This window comes from Quercus suber, unplaced genomic scaffold, assembly GCF_002906115.3.
Source record: "Quercus suber isolate HL8 unplaced genomic scaffold, Cork oak 2.0 scaffold_320, whole genome shotgun sequence".
Lineage (NCBI taxonomy): Eukaryota > Viridiplantae > Streptophyta > Magnoliopsida > Fagales > Fagaceae > Quercus > Quercus suber.
The window spans coordinates 807092-814746 of record NW_027069774.1 but is presented as its reverse complement, the minus strand read 5'-3'; positions in this window follow the sequence as shown (position 1 = coordinate 814746).

The following is a 7655-nucleotide window of genomic DNA, read 5'->3' as shown; positions in this document are numbered from 1 at the left end:
TTTTTTTTTTTTTTCAACTTCAATTCAATCTTTAATTGCTCTTAACTTCTTATTCTTATCTTACCTTCTTCTCTTTTTCTTTTTTCTTTTTCATTTAAATAAAAGTTTAAAAATGCTTATGATTCTTTCTTATTACTTATAAAAATAAAAATAAAAACAAAAAGAATTCTCTCTTATTCAAACTTCCTCTACTTCCCCATGTTCCACTTTTCGTCAATCCGTTCAACTTTTCTATCAAAAATTTTCTAGTACTTTGTTTGGACCAAAAACTCTCTATAAAGACAATAACATCCTTTCACATTGTTGTTTGCATATATATATATGTGTGTGTGTGTGTGTGTTTCAACTAAAAGAACTGAAAATGCTAAGAAATAAAGTGACCTTGATAGACCTAAGACTAGTGCTAATTTAGGATTTACCAAATGAAAGCACTGAAAAACTTCTAAGCACACGCATAGTGCGTACGATGAGGTCTATATGACAAAATTCTCCTTGCACATGTATGACATTAATTTATATATATTATTTAGTTTTAGAATAAAATTGAAGTAAACTTTTGGCGAAAATGCACATGAAGAAATTAATTTATATACTAACCTCATTACACGCACTATGCACATGCTTAGAGGTTTTTTTTTTTTTTTTTTTGGTTTAACGTTAAAACTTTCCCATCATCCCAATTTGAAGCTTATTCATTTATCCAATGATATTTGTGTATTTGCCAAGTCACCAATATAGCTAGGGATGTAACGATACCTAGCACACACACACACACACACACCAAAAAAAAAAAAAGTATTGAAATCATTAATTTGTGTGTATGTGTGCGGTGCTAGGTATCATCACACTCTTAGCTATATTAGTAATTAGGAAATGCATAAATACCATGGGACAAACGTGTAAATGTCGAATTGGGATAAAGGGAAAGTTTTGACATTAAACCAAAAAAGAAAAGTCTCTCAGCAAGCACTATTTTATCATCCATTTTCTACATTGATTCTAATTGGGTTTTTTCTTTTTTTCTTTTTTTTGGGTAACATAAAAAATGGTTAGGAGGAGGTGACCAGTGTAGCTTGTTGGTGTGGGTGCGTGTGTCGACAATACTTTGCCTTATGTTGTTTGTCCCACATTAGTTAGAGATGAACCATCTTATATGTTTATAAGAGCATTCATAGCAGCGAAGGCAAAATTTTAGCTATTTAGCTACACAAAAAGTCACTTTATCTATTTTAGCTACACACATATTGCAGTAATGGATCTATTTTAACTTTTAACACAATAAAATAATATAACTACTACAATAAAATAATATATCCCCTTACCCAAAAAAAACAACCACAGGACCAACCACAACCACTCTACCATCAGCCACAGCCACAGCCACAACCACAACCACCACCACCACCACCACCAACCANAGCCACAACCACAACCACCACCACCACCACCACCACCACCACCACCACAGCAAGAAAAAAAAAAAAAAAAACCCACAGCACCACAAAACACGACACAACCACCGCCAACACAACACCACAAAACAAACCCACTCTACCATCAGCCACACCCACAACCACCACCACCACCACCAGTCCACAGCAGGAAAAAAAAAAAAAAAACTCACAACACCACAAAACAAACCCACTCTACCATTAGCCACAGCCAACGCACACCGGAGCACAACCACGACCCAGCAGTGGAGTGGAGGTGAGGGAAGCCACTTCGATCCACGAGGCTGGAGGCGATCGGCGGCGTGGGTTTGAGGCGATCAGCGCTGGGTAGGGGCTTTGATCCATGAGGTTGGAGGCGATCGGCGGCGTGGGTTTGAGGCGATCAGCGTTGGGTAGGGGCTTGGGTCAGCGCTTGGGTCTGAGGCGATCGCTGCAAGGGCTTGGGTCGATGCTTGGGTCTGAGGCGATCGCCACTGGGTAGGGGCTTGGGTCTGAGGCGATCGCCGCTAGGCAGGGGCTTGGGTCGACGCTTGGGTTTGAGGTAATCGGCGTTGGGCAGGCGCTTGGGTCGGCGGCGAGTGGAGGAAGGAGGAAAAAGAAAAAAAAAATGGCACAGAAGGAGAGGAGCAACGGGTTGAAATGGGGAAGAAGGAGGAAGAAAAAATAAATAAAATATTCTAATCCTAGTGTGAACACAAAATAAAATAACATTTTTTTTTAGATGTGAGCTACAGTGCACATCTATTTTTAGATGTGCACTGTAGTGGAGAAGCAAAAAATTTTGCTTATAGCTCCACTGCTATGAGCGTCTTTTGTGTGCAGTGATGCTAAAAAATAGCAATATAGCTATTTAGCACCACTGCTGTGAATGTTCTAAGCCATTGTTCTACTTAAGTGATAACTTAAGATAATGGGCTAGGTGTTGGACTTAGGCTTTATATTTTTCCCTTTCTTTCTTTCTAGCCCATTCGTGGATCTGCCCATTGGGTATTTAATGAGCTACACGTTGGATAGCACAATGACCATTGGAGGTCCAGCCCATTAGATAGCCCACCAGTCCTTTTATTTTGCCTCTCAACTCCTTTGTTCTTTTCTTTTCTCCCACTGAAATTTCAACTTCTATTTTGGTTTGAGGAAAAACAAATAAGGTTCTTCTTGATTAGGCGTGCGTCCAAACTTGACGAAATTGCTATAGTCTAATTCTGGGGGGTTGTTTGATTAAGAGAGTCATTCGCATCGAGTTCTATTTCGCGTGGCATGAATTAACATTTAAGGATAATGCTATTCACGTGATTCTATATTATTTGACAATTTTTAAACCTTATCAGCCAATTTATTTTAATCCTATGTTACAAGTTATATTTTAAGACATAGCGTCAACCAATCACCAAAATTCATTTTAATTAATTTTTATTAATCCTTTGTGATTAGCTTCACCCAATCAAATGCATGGTAACTGTTAAGACTTGATCTTGTGATATCTTTCGATCTGACCGTTTGATTAAGGAGCTGAATGTATCGTTGTCATCATTGAAACCTTAAGATCATTTTTATGGGATGTGATTAATAAAGTAGTGACTAAATTACAATCATGCTTTTGAATATGTCAAATAATTATTTTTCAATCTTCTAAGATTAAATTATGGGTGAGAAATGGGGTGTCTAATATATATATATACCAATCTCATCACACGTGCTTCACGCGTGCAATGAGGCTTTTTTTTTTTTGGGTTTAGTGTCATAATTTTTGGTATATGCATTGCCATTGAAGTTTCAAGAATAATTGGAAATATAAAAAATATAAATAAAAACTACATTAAATCATAGTTCAAATTTTTAATCAAATCAAAATTTAATATATAAGAAAATGTTTAATGTCTTTTGTGGGGCCAGAAAATCAGGCAGCCTCGGCCCACCTCAAACCAGGCCCAGAGGCCCGTGCCGAGGATGCATGTGGGGTCCGAGGACGAAAGTACGGTGTCCAGCCCTCAAGGAACATATCCGAGGACGACCCATTCCTCGGACATCCGAGACCTCAGAAGTATACGAGCACCACTCCACCAAAGAGGGGTCTTCTTGAATATCCGAGGAGGAAAGGGCAAGCGCTACGCGTCGGCGACGGGAGCACGGTGAAGGAGCAAGTCCAAGGCGAGCTGTCACCTCCACATTAAATGCCCTCAACTAACGTCCTGGCCGCATTAATGAGGATAAAAGTCCTGAACAGTGCTGTCTTGGGTGTTGCATCCCACAGTAGGTTTAGGATCAGTTGAGAGAGGTGTATATAATGTAAGGGGTCTCTCTTGAAAGGGGGACGGAAAATCTGCATTAAGAAGTATTGTAGCAACTTGTATTCTCTCAACCCTTGTAATCAATCTTCAAAGAAATAATAAGAACTCTAAGCTCCGGAAGACAAGTCCGAGGAGCATCGTTGTGTACCCCAATTCATGTTTAGGTTGTTAAGCCCACATGCAACCATGCAGGGCAGTTGCATTCTTTACTAGGGCCTAGTTCTTGAGCCCACTCTCTATAAATTCATTGAAGGGCAAGCTGGGCTTGGGTCCACTCTCTCAACCCGTAGAAGTGCTCAAATCTGGTCCCTACATCTTTAATTAGTTTCAAAATTAATTCACTAGGTCTATAAAACTAAAAAATACACAGAATAAGGCACACAAGTATTTATATCAAGGCATAAAATTTTCAATTTCCCCATTCTCGCAACCTCAACACATAATAAGGCATCACATAAACCTTTATTAAAACTATTGATGGTATCTATCTTTCATCTCAAAAAAAAAAAAAAAAAACTAATATTGATGATAAAAAGATACCTAAATTTAAAGAGAATTGAAAGACATAAGAATATAAGTTAAACATTGAAAAACATACACTTCTCATTTAATTTCAATTAGATTAAGGGAGTAATCAAATCAATGTACAAACTCGATTCCTTAATGTTAGCAGTCCTAACAACCAAAACTGATGGTAATGAAAGATCGGCAAGATTAGTTAAAATGAATGGTTAGAAAAAATAAAATATGCTTTAGATGCTCATAAAGTTGATGAATTATATGAAGGGCCCATTAAAAAAATACATATAATTAAAAAAATTTGTTCTTCTCAAAAAAAAAAAAAAAAAAATTGTTAACAAAATAGATGGGGAGAGAGGAACTTTTCAAGCTAGGTTGTGCTGCAACTTTTAAAGATTGCTTCTTTTTCTATCTTGGGTGTGTTCTAATTACCAGCTGAGAATTTTATATTTTATAGTAGTAAATGGTGGCTTGGCTTTTGATGTATAACTGGTTTGTGTTGAATACATGGGTGAGTTAGTGGGAGAATAGTCCAATTTTGTAGGCATGTATTTTACTGGGTTCCAATTTTGTCTCCGCTTAGATAAATGAAAAAGAACAGTGGATAACTGGATATTATTTTACCTACATGGGATAATCTTATTATGAAAAAAAAAAAAAAAAAAAGGAATGATGCGATAAGAATAAGGGCTTTTTTTTTTTTTTTTTTTTTATAATATTTTTTAACATTTTTATTTTTTAACTCTAAGTCATTCTTAAAATCTAAGTTAACGTGGTTTTTTATTCTTAAAAAAAAAAAAAAATTAACATGGTTTTTTTGTTTTCTTAAGAAGATGAGAAAAATAAAATGTGAGATTGGAATTTAGAAGAAAGGAAACTGAATAAAAAGAAAAATAGAGAAACTTTTAAATCTTGATTTTGTAGCCAAAAAAAAAAAACTTGTGCTTTTATTTTTTATATACAATTTTTTTTTTTTAGAAACTAATTTATAAATGTATAAAGCAATTTGAAAATCAACAAGAAAGTAACCTTGTGGACGCAATGCGCGTGGTTTGGGGACTACATAGCGCCCTTCTTTGGAATCACTGATCTTACTACCAAAGTGCAGGTTTGGAATTTATGTTCGATTTTGGGAAAGTGTTAGACACCTAAAACCGCCTTACCCATGAGTCGGCTTCCACTCATTATATCCTACGTCTTAATCCTATCAAAAGCACATTCAACATTGCATCTTAAACACACATACTAGCATAAATCTAAGCATACAACATGACATTTCATCCCAAACCGTAACATACATCTATCATGGAAAACATATGAAACCTAGCACACATCTGCCATACATATCAACCATCACAAATCCTAGCATGTTCCTATCAAATGCATCTAATCTCATATGGCATCCTATCATGGTCAAGGTAGAACATAGGCATGGCAGCAAGCAAGCATACATCATATCCAAGTAGCAGACAAATCATGGCAGAAAGGTAGGCATGGCAACAAAGTATTAATCATCAAATATATCCCAAACTTCTAGACATGAAAACAAGCATCAAACAAGCATATTCATCCTCCAAATGCGTGTTCATAACAATGCATGACTTACCTCACTTATCTCACTGCATCACAGCACTTATGGCATCAATGCTTGATCATATTAATCCATGTTCATGGCATCAAAGCAAGAAAAGAAAAAGAAAACCCTAATATAGAATGTTAAAGGAAAATGAAAAATTCAAATAGAGGAAAAAAGAATCAAAAGGAACCAAACAGAGGCATATGGTGTAAAAGAAACAAAGAAATAGAAGCAGAAAACTTAAATTAGGGTTTTGGGCACAAGTATGTGCGCGCATGCAAAAAGGCTCCCAAACGATGTGAGATTCATTCCAAACCTCAGTCTTTAATGCAAAAAACTTGTCTTTCATAGGTTTTTGAAACCTTAGCTGCGTGCGCAAGTTCGTGCCTATATACACATGCATCAGACTTGCGTACATAAGCTGATAGGCCAAAAACGTATTGATCCCTTGTGATTAAATTAATTGATTAATTAGCCAAGTTATTAATTAATCAAATTAGCATGTAAAGTGCGTGGTAGCACAAACAAGTCACCAATTAATCTAAGTGCAGTGAAAAATAAATTTGACAGGATGATTTGTTTACGAATGGGAAAAACCTACACAGCAAAAACCCCACCGAGTGATTTTCAGGTCACCACTTCTGAAATTCCACTATTATCACAACAAGCGGTTACAAGTAAAGGAATCTCAATATCTTATATCAATCCACAGTTGGAACCTTACCCCAATACCTAATTGGACTTGTTCTATAGTTACAATTTCCCTTTTTGATGCACGGCTCCTAAGTACGTGACTAACAAATACGCGAATCCCAGTACGCGACTTCAATCACCAACTATAGAAGATTGTTGGCTGTAAAGTTCTACAGTTCATCCCAACGATGAAGATCAAGAAGATACTTAGTCACAAAACCCAAAGGTGCACATACACAGCAAGTTCTTCAAGAATGAAGAACTAAGGCAAAACTTTATCTCCGGTCACAATTTGCTTGAGCAAACTTTTCTTAAAACTTGTGCAACTTGTGTACTCTTTGACGGCCCCTAAAACAATCCTTTTATATGTCTAGGGTTAAGAGAAAAGAAAGACCAAAGACACATTCATGAATTCTAAGAAAATCATATCAAAATTATGAATTTCATAAACCTCGACAAATAGAAGCTGTCGCGCAGGTGTCGAGCACACGGGCTAAACATCTTTCTAAACCTCGACACATGCTAGCTGTCGAGATTTAATGAACTTGCACTTTCTCAGCTTGTTTCTTGGACAGACTTGATGACTTCAACACTTGATCTTGAAACCTAGTTTCTTGAAGTATTAAAAACACCTAGAATTACCCAATTACAAGTAAAGTGTGTTTTGTTAAAGGATTAGCTAATTACATAAAAGAATGACATATTCTTAACAAGTGAACCACATATATCCCAACATAAGCCTAGGGTTTCCTTGGGCTTTTATTTTTCAAAAATAGATTTATTTGCTCATAAAAAGTTATATTTTCCATTTTATCACACATCAAGTCAATTTGTAATCTAATTGGGCCTTAAGTCAACTTTGGGCCTCAGAATTTCGACATTATTGGGGAATAGGGGGCCGAGTTGTGAGGGGTACAAAATGTGGTATCTACAGACCCTATTTTGTAAGCAATGTTTTAGTGGGAGTTAGAGTTGCATTTTTACTAGATTGTCCTTTAGTTTTGTCTCTACTTAAACATAAGGGTGTAGGGGTATTTTTGAACAAAAAATGAGGATCCCAAACAGAGAAAGCCCCTTAAATAGTAGTGTGTGTGTGTGTATTGTAACCCCGAAATGGTACCAAAATAG